The 15,130-nt window shown below is 38.2% G+C and overlaps 1 protein-coding gene across 11 annotated transcripts in view; it reads left to right on the top strand.

Moving 5' to 3' along the window:
• The window catches only part of SLC38A9 (solute carrier family 38 member 9), an 86,761-nt gene that overhangs the window by 22,198 nt on the left and 49,433 nt on the right, over window positions 1-15,130 (top strand). The gene's annotated exons all lie outside the window — the stretch shown is intronic.

Genomic DNA, 15,130 nt, shown 5'->3' with positions numbered 1-15,130 from the left:
CAGAGAGAGACTCTGTCTCAAAAAAAAAAAAAAAAAAAAGAGATCATACCCTCATTCATACATTGCTGGTGGGATTGAAACATGGTACAAAGACAAGGATGCCCTCCCTCACTACTCCTATTCAACATGGTATGGAAGTTCTGGCCAGAGCAATCAGGCAAGAGAAAGAAATAAAGGTCATTCAAATAGGAAGAGAGGAAGTCAAACTATCCCTGTTTGCAGATGACATGATCCTATATCTAAAAAACCCTATCATCTCAGCCCAAAAGCTTCTTAAGCTGATAAGCAACTTCAACAAAGTCTCAGGATACAAAATCAATGTGCAAAAATTGCTAGTATTCCTATACACCAACAACAGTCAAGCCAAGAGCCAAATCTCGAATGAACTCCCATTCACAGTTGCTACAAAAAAATACAATACCAGCCGGTGCAGTGGCTCACGCCTGTAATCCCAGCACTTTGGGAAGCCAAGGCGGGCAGATCACAAGGTCAGGAGATTGAGACCATCCTGGCTAACATAGTGAAACATCGTCTCTGCTAAAAATATAAAAAATTAGCCAGACATGGTGGCACGCACCTCTAGTCCCAGCTACTCAAGAGGCTGAGGCAGGAGAATCACTTGAACCCAAGAGGTGGAGGTTGCAGTGAGCCAAGATCATGCCACTGCACTCCAGCCTGGGCGACAGTGAGACTCCATCTCAAAATAATAAAATAAAATAAAATAAAATAAAATAAAATAAAATACCTAGGAATACAGCTAACAAGGGAAGTGAAAGATCTCTACAAGGAGAACTACAAACCACTGCTCAAAGAAATCAGAGATGACACAAATGGAAAAGCATTCCATGCTCATAGATAGGAAGAACCAATATCATTAAAATGGTCATACTGTCCAAAGCAATTTATGGATTCAATGCTATTTCCATTAAACTATCATTGACATTCTTCACAGAACTAGAAAAAACTTTAAAAAATACATATGGAGCCAAAAAAGAGCCCAAATAGCCAAGGCAGTCTTAAGCAAAAAAAAAAAAACAAAGCTGGAGGCATCATGCTATCCAACTTCAAATTATATTACAGGAGTACAGTAACTAAAACAGCATGGTAGTGATATAAGAACAGACACATAGACCAATGGAACAGGATAGAGAACCCAGAAATAAGACCGTACACCTACAACTATCTGATCTTCAACAAACCTGACAAAAACAAGCAATGGGGAAATATTCCCTATTGAATAAATGGTGCTGGGATAACTGAGTAGCCATTTACAGAAAATTGAAACTGGACCCTTTCCTTAACCATATACAAAAATTAAGATGGATTAAAGACTTAAATATAAAACCTAAAACTATAAAAACCCTGGAAGACAACCTAGGCAGTACCTTTCAGGACATAGGCACAGGCAAAGATTTCATGACAAAGATGCCAAAAAAATTGCCAAGAAGCAAAAATTGACAAATGGGACCTAATGAAACTAGAGCTTCTGCACAGTAAAAGAAACTATCAATAGAGTAAACAGACAACCTACAGAGTGGAAGAAAACTATATATCTGACAAAGGTCTAATAGCCAGCAACTATAAGGAACTTAAACAAATTTACAAGAAAAAACAACCCCATTAAAAAGTGGGCAAAGAAATGAATAGGCAGACACTTCTGAAAAGAAGACATATATGCAGCCAACAAGCATATAAAAAAAGTTCAACATCACTAATCATTAGAGAAATGCAAATCAAAACCACAATGAGATACCATCTCACACCACTCAGAATGGTTATTATTAAAAAGGTAAAAGGAACAGATGCCGGTGAGGTTCTTTAGAAAAAGGAAGGCTTATACATTGTTGGTGGGAGTGTAAATTAGTTGAGCCATTACGGAAGATAGTGTGGCGATTCCTCAAAGATCTGAAGACAGAAATACCATTCGACCCAGCAATCCCATTACTGGGTATATACCCAACGGAATATAAATAGTTATATTATAAAGATATGTGTACACATACATTCACTGCAACACTGTTTACAATAGCAAAGACATGGAATCAACCAAAAGGCCCCTCAATGATAGACTGGATAAAGAAAATGTGATACATATATACCATTCAACGCTATGCAGCCATAAAAAAGAATGAGATCATGTCCTTTGCAGGGACATGGATGAAGCTAGAGGCTGTTACCCTTAGCAAACTGACAGAGGAAGAGAAAACCAAATACCACATGTACTCACTTACAAGTGGGAGCTAAATATTAAGAACACATGGACACATAGAGGGGAACAACACACACTGGGGCTTATGGGAGGGTGGAGGTTGGGAGGAGGGAGAGGATCAGGAAAAACAGCTGATGGATACTAGGCTTAATGCCTGGGTGATGAAATAATCTGTACAACAAACCCCCATCACACATGTTTGCCTATGTACATAGGCACATCCTGCACATGTACCCCTGAACTTAAAAGTTAAAAAAAAAAAAAATGGTACAGCCATTTTTGAAAACAGTTTGATAGCTCCTCAGAATGTTAAATACAGAGCTATCATATGACCTAGCAGTTCTACTTCTGGGTATCTTTCCAGAGAATTAAAAACATATGTCTACACAAATACTTGTAAACAAATGTTCCTAACATTCATAACGGTCAAAGTGGAAACAACTCAAATGTCCATCAACTGATAAACAACAATATGTATCAACCTGAAGACATTATGCTGTGTGAAAGAAGCCACACAAGACTACATATTGTATGATTCCATTTATATAAACTTTCTAAATTCGGTAAAGTCATAGAAACAGAAAGCAGATTAATAGTTTCCAGGGACTGGGGAAAGGGGAAAATGGAGTCTGGGACTTCTTTTGGGATGGTAAAAATGTTCTAAAATGGATTATGGTGATGGCTGTACAGTCATCAATCTGTGAATGACAGATTAAGGAATTTGGGCTGACCAAGTTGTTGAGAATAACTAGAAAAGCTGACAAAATGTTTTTAAAAATATGCTTGAAGACATATGACAACTAATAAGACAATGTAGAATACCAAGGTCTAAATCAGGAAGAAGACAAAGCCAGAAAGGAGAGCCCAGCGTTTCCTCAAGAATATCTGCCAATTCCAGTTTATTAGCTGAGAGGCTTAAAATAGAGCCTTTGGCCAGGCGTGGTGGCTCACATCTGTAATCCCAGCACCTTGGGAGGCTGAGGCAGGTGAATAATCTGAGGTCAGGAGTTTGAGACCAGTCTGGCCAACATGGTGAAACCCTGTCTCTACTAAAAATACAAAACTTAGCTGGGCGTGGTGGCAGGCACCTGTAATCCCAGCTACTCGGGAGGCTGAGGTAGGAGAATTGCTTGAACCTCGGAGGTAGAGACTGCAGTGAGCTGAGATCTCACCACTGCACTCCAGCCTGGGTGACAGAGCGAGACTCCATCTCAGAAAAGCAAACAAACAAAACAACAACAACAACAAAAACCAGAGCCTTTGCCAGCCTACAGGGCTAGAGGAAGAAAATTTGGATTCCAGGGCCCACTAAGACAGACTTCAAATAAACTTTAGGTTGGAAGCCCAAAGGGCTATAGCCTAGAAATGTGAGTGAATTTGAAATAGAATGACCTTCTTTCAGGAACCAAAGGCCAGCTTCAACTCATCTCAATTCCCTAAACTGGGTTAAGGTGATCTAGGATTGCTCCTGTCTCAAACTGACTTCCCAAAGCCAATATAAACTCTTTCTAAAGAAAATATCTTAGGTTTCAAGTCATTCATACAGTTTTTTTATATAGAATGTCAGGAACTTGCTAAAAACTTGCCAAGCATAAGAGAAACCAGGACAAGATGATTGGAAATTAAGAGACTCAATACACAATAGAAAGAGACTCACGGGTGATCCAGATAATGGAGTTACCAGGAACAGACTTTTAAAGAACTGTCTTTAACATGTTCAAGGAAATTAAAATAAGAGAATTTGGCAGTGACTAGAAATAAATATGAAAAAAAAATAAATTTGTGGAAAATGTTTTTTTTTTGAAGAATCAAATAGAAATTCTGTAATTACAGTACCCAAATTAAGAAATCAGTGACAATAATGAGTGTTAACTAGAATGTGGAACAATGGGAATGCTCATATAGTACTAGAGTAAGTATCAGTTGAGTCATTTTGGAAATGAGTTTGTAATTATCTGCTACCATTGAGTATACACCGAGTTTATAATCAGTAAAAATGTATGCACATTGCACAAAGGTCCCTTTGTAAGGGACATGTAAGAGAATATAAATTAGAATTGATTTATAAGAGCTCCAAAGAAACCCAGATATCCCTCACAGGAATGGATAAGTAAATTGTTGTGTTTTTATATAATGGAATGTTATACAGCTATGAACATGAACAGACTATAGCTACATTCAGAATATGGGTGAATGCCACAAAGATAATGTTGGCAAAAGAAGCCAGACAGAAAAATATATATCGTATTATTCTACTTTATGAGAAGTTCGAAAGCAAATGAAACTAATTTCATACATGTGTGCACATATATGTGTCTAGAAAATGCACTAAAATGTTAACAGTGGTTATTTCTGATAGGTGATTTTATTTTCTTCAATAACTTCTTGATTATCTTAAATGTAGACAATGTGCTACATTTCTAATGAGAACAAAGTTATTCCGAAAATAAGGCATTCCTATGACTTAGGATAAAAATGGTATATACAAAATGAAAAACTCATTTTCTTAAAACCTTGTTTAAATTACCTTGGTAGTCTCAACTACTCAGGAGGCTAAAGCAAGAGGATTCCTTGAGCCGAGGAGTTTGAGGCCACAGTGCACTATGATCATGCCTGTGAATAGCCACTGCACTCCAACCTGGGCAACATCATGAGAACTCATCTGTAAAACAAACCAAAAAATCTTTTGGTATATTTACTGTATTTACTCGTAGCCTTCTTTTCTATGATGTTTTTAGATGAGATCACATAGTATATATAATTTATCGTGCTGCCTTTTCATTTTTAATTTATATTACATGCTATCATTACTTCTGCCAGTTATTCCCTAGTTGTCTGTCTGCCAGCCTCCTTCCCTCTCTTCTCTTCTTCCCCACCTCCCTGCCATTTTTCTTCCCTCCCTCCCTCCCTCTTTTCCTCTTCTGCCTGCCTTCCTTCCTTCTTCTATTCTTTTGTCAACAAACATTCATTATGTTCCTTCTGTTTGCCAGACACTTTACTCAAACACAGCTCCACCCTCCAGTGGGGGAGGTGGATACCTAGCGAAAAATAAGGGGTGATAAATACTTGATTTTATATGTATAAACACACACATGTTTGTTTGTTTTTGAGGCATGGCCTCCCTTTATTGCCCATGCTGGAGTGCAATGGCACGATCATAGCACCTTGTCAGTTTGAACTCCTGGGCTCAAGCAGTCCTCCTGCCTCAGCCTCCCTAGAGGCATGCCTGGCTGCTTTTACTATTTTTTGTAGAGAAAGGGCCTTGCCGTGTTCCCCAAGCTGGTCTTGAACTCCTGGCCTCAATCAGTCCTCATGTTGGGATCACAAGCATGAGCCACCACACCCAGTCTATATATGTATATATTTAGAACTCATTTTTCATTAGGAAAAACATGAATTGAACACATCCTGTAGTAGCATTACCAAGAATCCTGCAGATCATACTCCTGTGAGTGACTGTGTTATAGGTTCTGGTTGTACCAGGAGTGGAATGAGGCCATGTGTAATATTGATGACCAGGTGCCTTGGGAAGGTTTCTGTGCAGGTGCTGCTCTGTGCAAGAACATTTATTGTAGTTGTTTTGGCTGAGGTTGAGGTTTGTTTGTTTGGCTTTTGTTTTTAAATGTGAGAGGTAGATTTTGCAAGGGATTAAGCTGAATGAGACCTAGGGACATCTGGTTATAAATATTACTAAAGGAAAAACCTATTCAGGTGCTCCCTGGCATGGATCTGTTAAGGGCATGTAGGTTCCTCCCTCAGTCATCTCCTTTGCCCGTCAAGGAGGAGAGTAGAAGGCTCTCTTCCAGATCTGTGTCCTTAAGGGGGCCTTAAGATGGTCTAGGACAAGAGTTGGCAAATTTTTTTCTATAAAGGACACATTAGTAAATACTTTAGGCTTTGTAGGCATATGGACTCAACTTTGCCACTGTGGAGTGGAAGTAGCCGTAGTCGAAACATAAGTGCATGGGCCTGCCTGTGTTCCAGTAAAAATTTTATTTACGAAAACAGGACATTAATGAAAACAGGACATGGGCTTGGATTTTTTTTATCAGGCCATAGTGTACCAACCCCTGGTCTGCACAGAAGGACTCTAATGTCAGCAACCATAGGGACTTGTACTTCGTACTGCTGTGACACCTATAGGGATACCTCTTGCCTTGTTTCTGGGGAAGTTAATAAAAAGGTCAGGCACCTTAATTTCAGTCTACCCACACAACTCTGATAAAAATGTTCTGACCAATATGGCTCTTTGGACAACAAAACAGCAAAACAGTCCCTAGCCTCTCCTAAACCCTGAAGCAAACCTGCAGTCCTTTGGCAAGGTCATCCAAAGATTTTAACTGCCATAAACCATAGGGCTGGAGATCGAAGCTAAGAATGATAGGGGAAAGTACTGGCTTTCAAACAGCAGTAAAAAGTTGTATAGTAAAAATTGTCCTTAAGACTCACTGAAATGCCGAAGAAGAAATTTGTTTTACAAGCACTCTTCCATATTAGGAATTCTTTCTAAATATCATCTTAAATTTAAATATACATAATTTAACAGTTTTAATATTAAGATATTTACATTTTTAATTAAATGCTGTGATTAGCAACTTTCTACATAATTTTATATCATATTTTGATTTCTTTCTAATAGAGTCTCAAAGTTATAACTATTATAACAAAGGGTATGAACACAATTAAGGTTCATAATACATATAGCAAATTGCTTTCTAGAAAGATTGTGCCAACTTATGCTTCTACTAGCAATGTGTGAAAGTTCTTATTTCAGCATATACTTTCTAGCACTACTTTTTTCTTTTTTTCCTAAAATATCTCATATTTAGTTGTAAAAGTTTCCTATAGATAAAAATTAGTTGATAGGAGCCAGTTGGCAGGGCAGGTTTCACTTTGAGCTCTTGCCTTTATCTGTTCTGTTATTCTGGGATTGATCTGCAGAATGTGACTAGCAATAGATTCTGATCAGGCTACTACAATACTTGCCATCTGGATTGAAAATACAGCCATCATCTTTTGAATGACCAGTTTGTGTAAACCATTTGTTGATAGTGTCTGTCCAGTGGTAAAGCAGAATTTCTCTTTGTCTGTTTACCTTTCTTGAGAGCCATGATGAGGATTTCTAAGGCTTGATGCATAGAATCCTTTCCTTAAGTGCCTTAGTCCATTTGGTGCTGCTGTAAGGAATACTTGAGACTGGGTAATTTATAAAGAACAGAAATTTATTTCTCACAATTCTGGAGGCTGAGAAGTCTGAGATCAAGGCACTGGCATTTGATCTGACACAGGCCTTGTTGCTGTGTCATCCATGGCAGAAGAGCTGAAGAATAAGCTAGCCAAATGCTATGCTAAGCCTCTTTTGTAAGGGCCTTAACTAGGGAGGAACCCTCCCAGCCTAATCACCTCCTAAAGGCCCCACCTCTTAACATCATCACATTGGCAATGCCTGAATTTTGGAGGGAACACATTCAAACCTATAGCATTAAGATATGGGAAAGGAACAAGAAAGAGTCTGTTTTTTTTTTTTTTTTTTTTTGAGACGGAGTCTCGCTCTGCCGCCCAGGCTGGAGTGCAGTGGCCGGATCTCAGCTCACTGCAAGCTCCGCCTCCCGGGTTCACGCCATTCTCCTGCCTCAGCCTCCCGAGTAGCTGGGACTACAGGCGCCCGCCACTGCGCCCGGCTAGTTTTTTTTTTGTATTTTTTAGTAGAGACGGGGTTTCACCGTGTTAGCCAGGATGGTCTCGATCTCCTGACCTCGTGATCCGCCCGTCTCGGCCTCCCAAAGTGCTGGGATTACAGGCTTGAGCCACCGCGCCCGGCCGGAGAAAGAGTCTGTTTTTCTTTGATGATCTGTTTAAAGAGTAGACGTGTTTTGTTTGAATCACATCCATGTACAGTTTTAAAACTAAGATGTCTCTCTCTCTCTCTCTCTTTCTCTCTTTCTCTCTCTCTCTCTCTTTCTCTCTCTCTCTCTCTATATATATATATAGTGAAACCTTTGCCTTCTTTCATTGTCTTTCTAGTTTTTAAGGATAGGAAATTTTAGTTAAAATGCTAACCTAGCATTTTTCTTATTCCCCACTTTTATTTCTCCCGTGGGGAATTGGGTTATGAAACTAAAAATTTTACTAATTTTCCAGAAATTGTTCTGGTGGGTTTGTATAAGGAGACTAATAGCTGGCATGGCATTGCAGTTACTCTTTATTTATAATTAAGACATGCTCTTTATTTCAAAATATTAAGTTAATAATACTCTTAACTTATTGCACTTAAGTAGATTGAGACAATTTGTGAGTTATTTTGACATCCTAATAAAGTGGATAAAAGGAGAAGCTGCTTGGAAAACTTTCTCACTTGGGAATTTTTTCCACATTCCTAATTTTCCTTTGTGGAATGTCACTCACCATTTCCCATTTGGAACTGCTCTTTCTAGATAGAAGATGGAATGGAGTAATTGTGGTGGTGGTGGTGGTGTTATTATTTACATCAACCTAGAGAAAAATGGAAGCATCTTAACTGGTTAAAATGTTTCTGTTGTTTATATAATTCTTTAAGCCTCATTCCAGTGTTGCTATTAAAAAAAAAAAAAAAAAAACTCAAAACTTGCATTTCTTTTACTGATCATTTTGTAGGCATAAAAATAACAGATTCTTAGCACAGTAGAATTTTAAAAAATTATTGGAGTTTTTTAAAACCAAAATTTAAGAACATAAATTGCAGGCCGGGCGCGGTGGCTCACGCCTGTAATCCCAGCACTTCGGGAGACTGAGACAGGTAGATCATGAGGTTTGTGGGAGATCGAACCATCCTGGCTAACAGTGGAAACTCACCCTACTAAAAATACAAAAATTAGCCGCCAGTATGGTTTATAGTCCCAGCTACCGAGACTGAGTAGAGAATTGGCGAACCCGGAGGCGGAGCTTGCAGTGACGAGACTTTACTCGCATTCCAGCCTACGGTGCATTTGAGCGACTCCATCCTCTCAAAAAAATGCTTGGCTGGGCGCTGCATCGCCTGTAATCCCAGCACTTGCAGGCCCACGCTGGATCACGCAGGTCAGGAACTTAAACCATCCTGGCTAACACGCAGGAAACCGTGTCTCTACTAAAAAATACAAAAAACTAGCCGGGCGAGGTGGCGGGCGCCTGTAGTCCCAGCTACTCGGGAGGCTGAGGCAGGAGAATGGAGTGAACCCGGGAGGCGGAGCTTGCAGTGAGCTGAGATCCGGCCACTGCACTCCAGCCTGGGCTACAGAGCAATACTCCGTCTCAAAAAAATTTAAAAAAATTAAAAAAAAAAAAAAACATAAATTGCATTGAAAAGAATTTTGAAATTTATTTTCAGCAGAATCTATAATAAAATATATGGGCCTGAGAATTAATTTTCAGGTCAAGTTCTTTGTCTATATGTTGTTGATGAAGTTGTTTACTTTCAACTAAGTAACAGTTTGGAATTCTAAAACAGAGAACTCATAATCTTCAACCAAGTGTTTATTAACATTTGCTTTTTTCAAAAGCTTTTTCACTCTGCCACTTGGTTAAAAAAAATAACACTCTTAAAAAAATGAGACTGCATATGTGTGTGTGCATGCACATATTCATTTGCAAATTATGTACATGTACTTCTATAGTTACATATTATATACTCTATAAAACATAGAAATTTTTAATTATTAGAAAGATATAATCAATCTTGATAAAATTAACTTGAAATTTGATTTATTGGCAATATAGACAATTTTTTGTTTTCACTTTAACATTGTCTTTATTATTTAATACTTTGTCACACAGTAATTTAAACTGATTCAAAGTTTATTCCAGGCCAGGCACAGTGGCTCATGCCTGTATCTCAACATTTTGGGAGGCTAGGGTAGGAGGATTACTTGAGGCCAGGAGTTAAGATCAACCTGGGCAATATAGCAAGACCTCATCTCTACAAAAAATAAAAAAAAAACTTAATCAGGCATGGTGGCACATGCCTGTAGTCCCAGCTACTTGCTAGTTGGGAGGCTGAGGCAGGAGGATCACTTGAGCCCAGAAGTTCAAGGTAATAGCCAATGACCACACTGCCACTGCACTCCAACCTGGGTGACAGAGCAAGACCCTGTCTCAAAAAAAAAAAGGAAAAAGCAAAGTTCATTTCAGTCTCATCCAACAATTACATGTGATGTTTTTTGTTGAAATTTGCATGATGAATTTTCATCCTCCATAATATTCAATTCTTACATTTAGTGATTGCAGTACTAGTTTGTATATTTAGTATTCCATGCTATTTTTAAGCTGAAAATACTAGTGTTTTCATTGGTTTAATACTGTTAATTTAGAAACAACCAGTAATTGGCTGGGCACGGTGGCTCACGCCTATAATCCCAGCACTTTGGGAGGCCAAGGCGGGTGGCACACCTGAGGTCAGGAGCTTGAGACCAGCTTGGCCAACATAGTGAAACTTTGTCTCTACTAAAAATACAAAATTAGCTGGGTGTGGTGGCACATGCCTGTAGTCCCAGCTACTCGGGAGACTGAGACAGGAGAATTGCTTAAACCCAGGAGGTGGAGGCTGCAGTGAGCCGAGATTGTGCCACTGCTCTCCATCCTGGGCAAGACAGAGCAAGATTCTGTCTAAAAAAGAAAAAAACCAGTAACCTCGTTCACCTTTTGTGGTTTTCTGTCTAGTCTGAGTTTTTCTCTCTAGCCTGTCCCCTAAGCTCTTCTTTTCTACTTTTCTGCCTTCCCCTTCGTTTCTGACACCCTTCTAGCTCTACTTTACCACTCAGTTGTTCCAGCCACTACCCTCCCTCCCAACACAATACACACACACACACACACACACACACACACACACACACACACACAAGAAAAAAAAAAGTATTGATTTAGAGGGACCCCTCAGAAGGTGGCAAGTCTCTGTTGAGGGAAGGAGAAGAGTTGACAGATGGAACAATTCTTGGCCAGGCATGTTGACTCACACCTGTAATTCCAGCATTTCGGGAGGCAGAGGCAGTAGGATCAGTTGAGACCAGCCTGGGCAACATAAGAAGAGCCCAATCTCTACCAAATATATATATATATATATATATATATTTTTTTTTTTTTTTTAATTAGCTGAGCACGGTGGTGCACACCTGTAGTCCTAGCTTCTTGGGAGGCTGAGGCAAGAGGATCACTTGAGCCTCCTATTGCTGCTGCAAGCTATCAGCGCACCTCTGTACTCCAGCCTGGGTGACACAATGAGACCCTATCTCAAAACAAACAAACAAGCAAAGACCTATAATTCAGTAGCTTCTGGACAGAGTGGAGGAGCTGCCTAGCTGGTCTGAAATCTCCATTGGAAGAGTACTAAACACTTTAGGAAGGTCCTGAAGTCTTTTTGGAATGATTACTTGAGAGGTGTCATTTTGAAAGGCACACTGGGTGGAAGTTTACAAAGGATAAAGAAGCATTGCATACAGTCATATTGAATACTTTATGTTAGAATCCTAACTGTTTAATGTTTATGTTTTTATTTTTTAATGTTTATGTTTTTATATATTGTTTTATTTGATACTTTATAATGTTTGTAAATTTCCACATTTGAAATATGTTGAGTATTTAATTTCACTGATTTCTAAACATTGTTATACTTCTGCACACTTTTCAATTAAAATATTAGTATTAATACTTGCATGTATTAATACATGGAGTAAATGCCAAGATACTGGTAGTGCAATTTGCTTTAGAATTATAATTATTACTTTGATTTTTCTGTTATGTTTAATGACAGGTTCAAAGACCATTTAAATTCTTCATTTGGAAGTTTTTAAATCTTAGAAAATTTTGAATCCATGTGTATGAAATTGCAGATAGGAGTTTTTATTGGTGACAGACATGTTCAGCAATAAAACCATCTAACAATGGAAACATTTCTAAACATTTATTATTATACAAAGAATGTTCTTTTTTAAAGCAACTACTTTCTCAGGTAATTAAAATACTATCTTTATCTTGAAGGGAGATAAATTAAGTATGTGGGAGGGGGTTGTTTTTAATATCTGCTGTGTACCTATGTAGCATACTATTGACAACTATGTGTCATCATAGAAAAAGTCATCAAATTCGGAGTAGTTGTTTCTTGTAGAAGAAAAATAGGTAGCTTGTTTAAGTTTGCCACAACATAACCGATAAATTTCTGTATGATACAAAAGATTTTTTAGTCTCTCTCAATCTCTCTACTAAATTTTGAAAGGATGTGTCCACTTAAAATCTATTTTTAAAAGTTTATTTTTGATATATCACATGTACAAAGAAGTGCCTCATATATGTACAATTTAAGAAGTATTTATAGGCCAGGTACAGTGACTCATGCCTGTAATCCCAACACTTTGGGAGGCCAAGACAGGAGGATTGCTTGTGCTAGAAGTTTGAGACCAGCCTGGGCAATATGGCAAGACCCTACCTCTATTTTTAAAATTTTTTAAATTAGCCAGGCATGGTGGTGTGCGCCTGTGGTCCGAGCTACTTGGGAGGCTGAGGCTGAGGCAGGAAACTTGCTTGAGCCCAGATGGTTGAGGCTACAGTAAACCATGGCCTAGACCTCTGGCCTAGGCGATAGAGTAAAACGCTCTCTCAAAAAAGAAAGAAAGAAAGAAAGAATAATAAAGCCAACACCCATCCAAGCAACATAAGGTCAAAACGCAGTTCTCCATGTGTCCTTCACCAAACACATCCCCCATCCTCCCTAGGGATGGCCACTATCTTGACTTTGTATAATAATTTCCCTATGGTTTATAATAGTTTTGTTGTCTGTATATCCGTAAATACTGAATTCAGTTGCACCTGGTTTTGTACTTCATTTGGGGTACAGACCTTCTTAAGAGTGATGACATTGTTGTTAAATTTCAGAGAAGCATAACTGGTCAGTAGGAGGGTGGAGACAGATGTATAAGCCAAAAATTTTTAAGGAATTTAAGGAGTGGAATCTAGAAAAGGTATTAGGTAGAAATAAGGTTTCTCTGTTTATATGTGTATTAAATGAAAATATGAGGTTTGACTCACATTTTAAAATATTTTGTAAATTTTGCTTAATATTGAAAGCATTTTTTCTGTGGCATGACCATAAATATGTATAAGGTAAGATAAATATGACTTCTTTATTTTCAGTGTGGCACAGCTGAACTACATTTCAAATGAGAAGTAATATTGATAGGGAGCAGTCATGTGAACTATGATCAAAAAAAGAAAGCCCAAGTTTCAAAAGTCTTATTCTGAATATTCTCTGTATAGTATTGTTTAATTTTAAAAGTGTTTTCAGATCCAACTAAAGTTCAATTTAAAAATATAGTTTATATTTTTTCTTCTCAAATGAAGCTTTAAGCATATGTTTCTAATAATTCAGTTAAATATGCTGAGTTGTATATTTTTTGAAGAGACTGTTTTGAAAAGATTCCAGAATATTTGTTTGAATAGGCACTCAGCATCTCGATGAAAACTGTTGGAAAAGAAAAACTTTCAGAGTCATTCTGCCCTCAGAGTAGTCAAGCCAACTAAACTGGTGCAGTTAACACTTCTGTGAGAAACCAGGAGCCAAGATATTTAGCACTTCCTGACTGCTTTTCAGCAAGCAGGCCTCAAACCAACTTAGTGGTTGGTTGGAACTAATACCATTGAATTTTTAAAGTAAAAGGCTAGCAATAGAACACCTACATCTCTTTCTATCAGTATGATACTTATCAGTCTCTTTTGGTAATCCATGACTAGCTTCAGTCTTTGCATTATGTTGGTATTAAAGCTATCATTCTTTCTTGAATTTTGTAGGGCATCATTCTTGCGAAGCAAAAAGAATGCACTATAGAGTGTGACCCCAGGTATAATTAAGCCATCTGCCAGATATAAATATTTTTATGTTGCTTTTTAGTACCACTGAGTGTCATAGTAGAGATACAAATTATATTGGACATCATAATGCTTTGGGATAATTGGTAGTTACAGCAGACTACCAAATTTACAAGTAGGGATTGCATTTTCAGCTTCTGACCCATTCATTTTTATTACATCCCTTTGAAATATATTGACACCACTTAATTCACTTAACAATAATATGCTTAGTGTCTTAGTTCATTTTATACTGCTGTAACAGAATACCTGAGACTGTGTAATTTTAAAAGAACAGAGATTTATTTCTTATAGTTCTGGAGACTGGGAAGTCCAAGGTCAAAGGGCCCACATGTAGGGAGGGACTTCGTGCTTATCACCACATTGTGGAAGGGCCAAAGAGACCGTGAGAGAGAGTAGGGGGAAGGAAGGGAACTGAACTCATTCTTTTACCAGGAACCCACTCCTATGAAACTAACCTGCTCCCAAGATAATGTCATTAATCTGTTTGTGAACTCAGAGCCCGCATGACCTAATCACCGCTTAAAGGTTCCACTGTTGGAACTGTTGCATTAGGGATTTTCTTCCAACACACAAACTTTGGGGGACAAAGCACTAGTATATATGATACGTCATATTGATCCCTATATTCACATATTTGCTCTATAAGTGCTGTATTTACATATTCATTGAATTGACCTATATAGTACCCAGCATATTTAGGTGGTGTGGTAAAGAACAAATAATAAAAGATTCAGAGATTCTGTATGCTAACTAGAGAGATAAAACTAAGTTTAACACCTCTGCTACCGTTTCTCAAATATCACAGAATTAATAAGAAAAATAGCAGAAATTAAATGTTCAGTCACTTGGTTTTTCAAGTACTTCCCACAAGATTAGATTAATGGCTGGGTGTGGTGGCTCATGCCTATAATCCCAACACTTTGGGAGGCGAAGGCAGGCAGATCACCTGAGGTCAGGAATTGGAGACCAGCCTGGCCAACATGGTGAAATACCGTCTCTACCAAAAATACAAAAATTAGTCAGGCATGGTGGTGCACACCTGAGTACATA

The sequence above is a fragment of the Papio anubis genome, chromosome 5 (genome assembly GCF_008728515.1).
Source record: "Papio anubis isolate 15944 chromosome 5, Panubis1.0, whole genome shotgun sequence".
NCBI classification, from domain to species: domain Eukaryota; kingdom Metazoa; phylum Chordata; class Mammalia; order Primates; family Cercopithecidae; genus Papio; species Papio anubis.
This window is presented reverse-complemented; position numbering and strand designations above follow the sequence as displayed.